The 7,691-nt window shown below is 39.4% G+C and overlaps 1 non-coding gene across 1 annotated transcript; it reads right to left on the bottom strand.

Moving 5' to 3' along the window:
- Positions 1 to 2,958: 2,958 nt before the first annotated feature.
- Positions 2,959 to 3,066, bottom strand: LOC130963978 (small nucleolar RNA R71). The gene has a single exon (XR_009080093.1). It is a non-coding gene; the product is annotated as a small nucleolar RNA R71 (small nucleolar RNA).
- Positions 3,067 to 7,691: the final 4,625 nt, after the last annotated feature.

The following is a 7,691-nucleotide window of genomic DNA, read 5'->3' as shown; positions in this document are numbered from 1 at the left end:
TTCTTCTATTCAATTCCGCTTGTTCTTTGTCCAAGATATTCATTTGCACCCAAGAACATGATGAATGTGATGATTATGTGACGCTCATCATCATTCTCACTCATGAACAAAGTGACTGACAACCACTCTTGTTCTACAAGCAAACGAGGCTCTAGTGAATATCTCTTGGATTCTTTAACCGGAATCTTTGTGGTATAGGCGAGAACTGATGGCGGCATTCAAGAGAATCCGGAAGGTCTAAACCTTGTCTGTGGTATTCTGAGTAGGATTCAATGATTGAATGACTGTGACGTGCTTCAAACTCCTAGCAGGCGGGGCGTTAGTGACAGACGCAAAAGAATCAATGGATTCTATTCCGGCCTGACCGAGAACCGACAGCTGAATTCCGCGTGCCGTGACAGGGCATATGCAATCGCTTTCACTGAGAGGATGGGAGGTAGCCACTGACAACGGTGAAACCCTACACAAGCTTGCCATGGAAAGGAATAAGAAGGATTGGATGAAGACAGTAGGAAAGCAGAGAGACGGAAGGGAAGGCATCTTCATGCACTTATCTGAAGTTCCTACCAATGAATTACTTAAGTATCTCTATCTTTATCTTTTATGTTATTTTCGTTCATCACCATATCCATTTGAGTCTGCCTGACTAAGATTTACAAGATGACCATAGCTTGCTTCATACCAACAATCTCCGTGGGATCGACCCTTACTCGCGTAAGGTATTACTTGGACGACCCAGTGCACTTGCTGGTTAGTTGTGCGAAGTTGTGTAATGCCATGGAATTGAGCTACCAAGTTTTTGGAGTTCATGACCGGGGATTATGAGAGTTGTGAAAAAGTATTGTTCACAATTTCGCGCACCAAGTTTTTGGCGCCGTTGCCGGGGATTGTTTGTGTATGGACAACTGACGGTTCATCTTGTTGCTTAGATTAGGTATTTTTCTTCAGAGTTCTTAAGAATGAATTCTAGTGTTTCAAGGTGATGTTCTTATCATCACCAAGGCTGATTGATTCTTATCAATTTAGCTCTTGAATGCAATGTCCTGCTGAAGCTTGGCCGGCAATGTCTAATTTCTTTAGACTAAAGCTTTAGACTAACATTGCATGATTCCTGGAATTCTCATTAAGAATTTTGATACCTTTATTTTCCTTTTCACTTAATTTTCGAAAAAGCACAAAAAAAAATTACAAAATCATAAAATCCAAAAATATGTCTTGTTTGAGTCTAGAGTCTCATCTTAAGTTTAGTATCAATTGCATGTTTCTTTTCTTATTGCATTCACGCATGTGTCCTCATTGATCTTCAAGTTGTTCTTGATGATTTCCTTGTTTTGATCTTTGAATTCTATTGACTTGAGTGTTTTGTTATATGCATTCTCATTTTGTTAGTGTCAATGGTATACAAACTGCTAAGTTTGGTGTCTTGCATGCATTATTATTTAATTTTAGTTGCATTTTGATTATTCCTTATTATTAAAAATCCAAAAATATTTTTAATTTGTGTCTTTTCAAGTCAATAATACAGAGAATTAAAGATTCAGAACATACTGTAGAGGAATCACACAGAAAAAGCTGGGCATTCAAAAATGCCCAGTGAAGAAGACAGACTGGCGTTTAAACGCCAGCCAGGGTGCCTGGCTGAGCGTTTAACGCCCAAAAGGGTAGTAGTTTGGGCGTTAAACGCCAGAATGTGCACCATTCTGGGCGTTTAACGCCAGAATGGCACAAGGGGGAGGATTTTGTTTTCAAAATCAATTTTTTTCAAGTTTTCAAAGTTTTTAAAAATCAAATCTTTTTCAAATCATATCTTTTCAATCAAATGTTTTCAAAATCAATTTCTTTCCTTTTTCAAAGATACTTACTAACAATTAATGATTTGATTGAACATTTTAAGTATGTTGCCTTTTCTGTTGAGAAAGGTTTAATGTTTGAATCATATCTTTTCTTGTTAGGCAAGTCATTAATTTAAAAAAAAAAATCAAATCTTTTTAAAATTGTTTTCAAATCATATCTTTTCAATCATATCCTTTTAAAACCATAACTTTTCAATCAAATCTTTTTAATCACATCTTTTTCAAAATAGTTTTCAATCAAATCTTTTTTATTTCTAATTTCAAAATCTTTTTCAAAAATCACTTGATTTCTTTTCCACTCTTATTTTCGAAAATCAATTAAGTGTTTTTCAAAATGTTTTCAAAATCTTTTACTTAATTTTCGAAAATTACTTCCCTTCTTCTCACATCCTTCTATTTATGGACTAACACTATTCCTTAATGCAAAATTCGAACTCCATCTTCTTTGATAAGTTCGAATTTTCTACCTCTGTCTTCTACTTTTCTTTTCCTCTGACACCTCAAGGAATCTCTATACTGTGACATAGAGGATTCCATATTTTCTTGTTCTCTTCTCGTTCATATGAGCAGGAACAAAGACAAAGGCATTCTTGTTGAAGCTGACCCTGAACCTGAAAGGACCTTGAAGCGAAAGCTAAGAGAAGCTAAGGCACAATTCTCTTTAGAGGACCTGACCAAATTCTTCAAGGAAGAAGAACACATGGCAGCCGAAAACAACAACAATGCAAACAATGCAAGGAAGGTGCTGGGTGACTTTACTGCACCTACTCCCGACTTCTATGGGAGAAGCATCTCTATCCCTGCCATTGGAGCAAACAACTTTGAGCTTAAGCCTCAATTAGTTTCTCTAATGCAACAGAATTGTAAGTTCCATGGACTTCCATTTGAAGATCTTCATCAGTTTTTAGCTGAGTTCTTGCAAATCTGTGACACAGTCAAGACTAATGGGGTTGACCCTGAGGTCTACAGACTGATGCTATTCCCTTTTGCTGTAAGAGACAGAGCTAGAATATGGTTGAACTCACAACCTAAAGAAAGCCTGGACTCTTGGGAAAAGCTAGTCAATGCCTTCTTGGCAAAGTTCTTTCCACCTCAAAAATTGAGTAAGCTTAGAGTGGAAGTCCAAACCTTCAGACAGAAGGATGGTGAATCCCTCTATGAAGCTTGGGAAAGATACAAACAATTAATCAGAAAGTGTCCCTCAGACATGCTTTCTGAATGGAGCATCATAGGTATTTTCTATGATGGTCTCTCTGAACTCTCCAAGATGTCCTTGGATAGCTCTGCTGGAGGATCTCTTCATCTGAAGAAGACGCCTACAGAAGCTCAAGAGCTCATTGAAATGGTTGCAAATAACCAATTCATGTACACTTCTGAAAGGAATCCTGTGAACAATGGGACTAGTCAGAAGAAAGGAGTTCTTGAGATTGACACTCTGAATGCCATATTGGCTCAGAATAAAATATTGACTCAACAAGTCAATTTGATTTCTCAAAGTCTGTCTGGAATGCAAAATGCACCAAGCAGTACTAAGGATGCTTCATCTGAAGAAGAAGCTTATGATCCTGAGAACCCTTCAATGGAAGAGGTGAATTACCTAGGAGAACCCTATGGAAACACCTATAATTCTTCATGGAGAAATCACCCAAATTTCTCATGGAAGAATCAAGAGAGACCTCAACATGGTTTCAACAATAATGGTGGAAGAAACAGGTTTAGCAATGGCAAGCCTTTTCCATCATCTTCTCAGCAACAGACAGAGAATTCTAAGCAGAACCCCTCTGACTTAGCAACCATGGTCTCTGATCTAATCAAAACCACTCAAAGTTTCATGACTGAAACAAGGTCTTCCATTAGGAATTTGGAAGCACAAGTGGGACAGCTGAGCAAGAAAATTACTGAACTCCCTCCAAGTACTCTTCCAAGCAACACAGAAGAAAATCCAAAAGGAGAGTGCAAGGCCATCAACATGGCCGAATTTGGAGAGGAAGGAGAGGAAGTGAACGCCACTGAGGAAGACCTCAATGGGCGTGCACTAGCCTCCAATGAGTTCCCCAATGAGGAACCATGGGAATCTGAGGCTCAAAATGAGACCATAGAGATTCCACTGGACTTACTTCTGCCTTTCATGAGCTCTGATGAGTATTCTTCCTCTGAAGAGGATGAGTATGTCACTGAAGAGCAAGTTGCTAAATATCTTGGAGCAATCACGAAGCTTAATGACAAGCTATTTGGAAATGAGTCTTGGGAGAATGAACCTCCTTTGCTCACCAAAGAATTGGATGACTTGTCTAGGCAGAAATTACCTCAAAAGAAACAAGATCCTGGGAAGTTTTCAATACCTTGTACCATAGGCACCATGACCTTCAAGAAGGCTCTGTGTGACTTAGGGTCAAGTGTAAACCTCATGCCTCTCTCTAATGGAGAAGCTAGGGATCTTTGAGGTACAAGCTGCAAGAATCTCATTAGAGATGGCAGACAACTCAAAAAAAGAAAAAAAAACAAGCTCATGGACTTGTAGAGGATGTTTTGGTGAAGATTGAAGACCATTACATTCCTACTGATTTCATAGTCCTAGAGACTGGGAAGTGCATGGATGAATCTATTATCCTTGGCAGACCCTTCCTAGCCACAGCAAAGGCTGTGATTGATGTTGATGGAGGTGAACTGATCATTCAAGTGAATGAAGAATCCTTTGTGTTTAAGGCTCAAGGATATCCCTCTGTCACCATGGAGAGGAAGCATGAAGAGCTTCTCTCAAATCAGAGTCAAACAGAGCCCCCACAGTCAAACTCTAAGTTTGGTGTTGGGAGGCCACAACCAAACTCTAAGTTTGGTGTTGAACCCCCACATTCAAACTCTAAGTTTGGTGTTGGGAGGTTCCAACATTGCTCTGAGTATCTGTGAGGCTCCATGAGAGCCCTCTGTCAAGCTACTGACATTAAAGAAGCGCTTGTTGGGAGGCAACCCAATGATTATATTTTATCTATTTTCCTTTGTCATTTTATGTTTTTTGTAGGTTGATGATCATAAGAAGTCACAAAATCAATTGAAAAAGCAAAAACAGAATGAAAAATAGGAAGAAAAATAGCACACCCTGGAGGAAGAACTCACTGGCGTTTAAACGCCAGTGAGGCTAGCAGTTGGGCGTTTAACGCCCAGTCTGGCACCATTCTGGGCGTTTAACGCCAGAAAGGGGCACCAGACTGGCGTTAAACGCCAGGAAAGGGCAAGAACCTGGCGTTAAATGCCAGAAATGGGCACCAGCCCGGCGTTTAACGCCAGAATTGGCTCAAAACGTGTTTTTGAATGCCATTTGGTGCAGGGATGACTTTTTCTTGACACCTAAGGATCTGTGGACCCCACAGGATCCCCACCAACCCCACCACTCTTTCTTCTTCTTCACCCAATCACCAATCACTTCAATACCTCTTCACCACTCACATCCATCCTTCATAAAACCCTACCTACCTCACCCTTCAAATTCAAACCACTTTCCCTCCCAAACCCACCCATACATGGCCGAACACAAAGCCATTCCCTTCTTCCTCATTTCTTCTTCTTCTACTCCCTTCTTTCTTCTTTTGCTCGAGGACGAGCAAACCTTTTAAGTTTGGTGTGGTAAAAGCGTTGCTTTTTCGTTTTTCCATAACCATTTATGGCATCCAAGGCCGGAGAAACCTCTAGAAAGAGGAAAGACAAAAGCTTCCACCTCCGAGTCATGGGAGATGGAGAGATTCATCTCAAGGGATGCACCTTCCTCCACAAAACTATTGGGAGCAAATCAACACCTCCCTAAGAGAACTGAGTTCCAACATGGGACAACTAAGGGTGGAGCACCAAGAACACTCCATTCTCCTCCATAAAATTAGGGAAGATCAAAAAATCATGAGAGAGGAGCAACAAAGACAAGGAAGAAACATTGAGGAGCTCAAGCACTCCATAAGACCTTCAAGAGGAAGAACAAGCCGCCATCACTAAGGTGGACCCGTTCTTTAATCTCCTTGTTCTTTATTTTCTTGTTTTTCGAATTTTTATGCTTAAGTTTATCCATGTTTGTGTCTTATGATCATTAGTGTCTTAGTGTCTATGCCTTAAAGTTATGAATGTCCTATGAATCCATCACCTTTCTTAAAAGAAAACTGTTTTTATTACAAAAGAACAAGAAGTACAGGATTTCAAATTCATCTTTAAAACTAGCTTAATTAGTTTGATGTGGTGACAATACTTTTTGTTTTCTGAATGTATGCTTGAACAGTGCATATGTCTTTTGAATTTGTTGTTCATGAATGTTAAAATTGTTGGCTCTTGAAAGAATGATGAAAAAGGAGACATGTTACTGAGGATCTGAAAAATCATAAAAATGATTCTTGAAGCAAGAAAAAGCAGTGAATACAAAAAAAAAACGAAAAAAAAGGGGAGAAAGAAAAGGAAAAAGACAAAAAAAAGAAAAAAAGAAATAAAGTTGTGATCCAAGGCAAAAAGAGTGTGCTTAAGAACCCTGGACACCTCTAATTGGGGACTCTAGCAAAGCTGAGTCACAATCTGAAAAGGTTCACCCAATTATGTGTCTGTGGCATGTATGTATCCGGTGGTAATACTGGAAGACAGAGTGCTTTGGGCCACGGCCAAGACTCAATAAGTAGCTGTGTTCAAGAATCATCATACTTAACTAGGAGAATCAATAACACTATCTGTATTCTGAGTTCCTAAAGAAGCCAATCATTCTGAATTTCAAAGGATAAAGTGAGATGCCAAAACTGTTCGGAGGCAAAAAGCTACTAGTCCCGCTCATCTAATTTGGAGCTAGTTTCATTGATAATTTGGAGTCTATAGTATATTCTCTTCTTTTTATCTTATTTGATTTTTAGTTGCTTGAGGACAAGCAACAATTTAAGTTTGGTGTTGTGATGAGCGGATAATTTGTACACTTTTTGGCATTGTTTTTAGTGTGTTTTTGGTATGATCTAGTTAGTTTTTAGTATATTTTTATTAGTTTTTAGTTAAAATTCACTTTTCTGGACTTTACTATGAGTTTGTGTGTTTTTCTGTGATTTCAGGTATTTTCTGGCTGAAATTGAGGGACCTGAGCAAAAATCTGATTCAGAGACTGAAAAGGACTACAGATGCTGTTGGATTCTGACCTCCCTGCACTCAAAGTGGATTTTCTGGAGCTACAGAAGCCCAATTGGCGTGCTCTCAACGGCGTTGGAAAGTAGACATCCTGGGATTTCCAGCAATATATGATAGTCCATACTTTGCCCAAGATTTGATGGCCCAAACCGGCGTTCAAAGTCACCCTCAGAAATTCCAGCGTTAAACACCGGAACTGGCACCTAAATGGGAGTTAAACGCCCAAACTGGCATGAAAGCTGGCGTTTAACTCCAAGAAGAGTCTCTACACGAAATTACTTCATTGCTCAGCCCAAGCACACACCAAGTGGGCCCGGAAGTGGATTTTTATGTCATTTACTCATCTTTGTACACCTTAGGCTACTAGTTTTCTATATATAGGACCTTTTACTATTGTATTTTCATCTTGGTTCTTCTGGTTCCCTCTCTGGGGCCGAAACCAATGATCACACTATCACTTATGTATTTTCAACGGTGGAGTTTCTACACACCATAGATTAAGGTGTGGAGCTCTGCTGTACCTCGAGCATTAATGCAATTACTATTGTTCTTCTATTCAATTCCGCTTGTTCTTTGTCCAAGATATTCATTTGCACCTAAGAACATGATGAATGTGATGATTATGTGACGCTCATCATCATTCTCACTCATGAACAAAGTGACTGACAACCACTCTTGTTCTACAAGCAAACGAGGCTCTAGTGA

Source organism: Arachis stenosperma, chromosome 2 (assembly GCF_014773155.1).
Source record: "Arachis stenosperma cultivar V10309 chromosome 2, arast.V10309.gnm1.PFL2, whole genome shotgun sequence".
Classification (NCBI taxonomy): Eukaryota; Viridiplantae; Streptophyta; class Magnoliopsida; order Fabales; family Fabaceae; genus Arachis; species Arachis stenosperma.
This window is presented reverse-complemented; position numbering and strand designations above follow the sequence as displayed.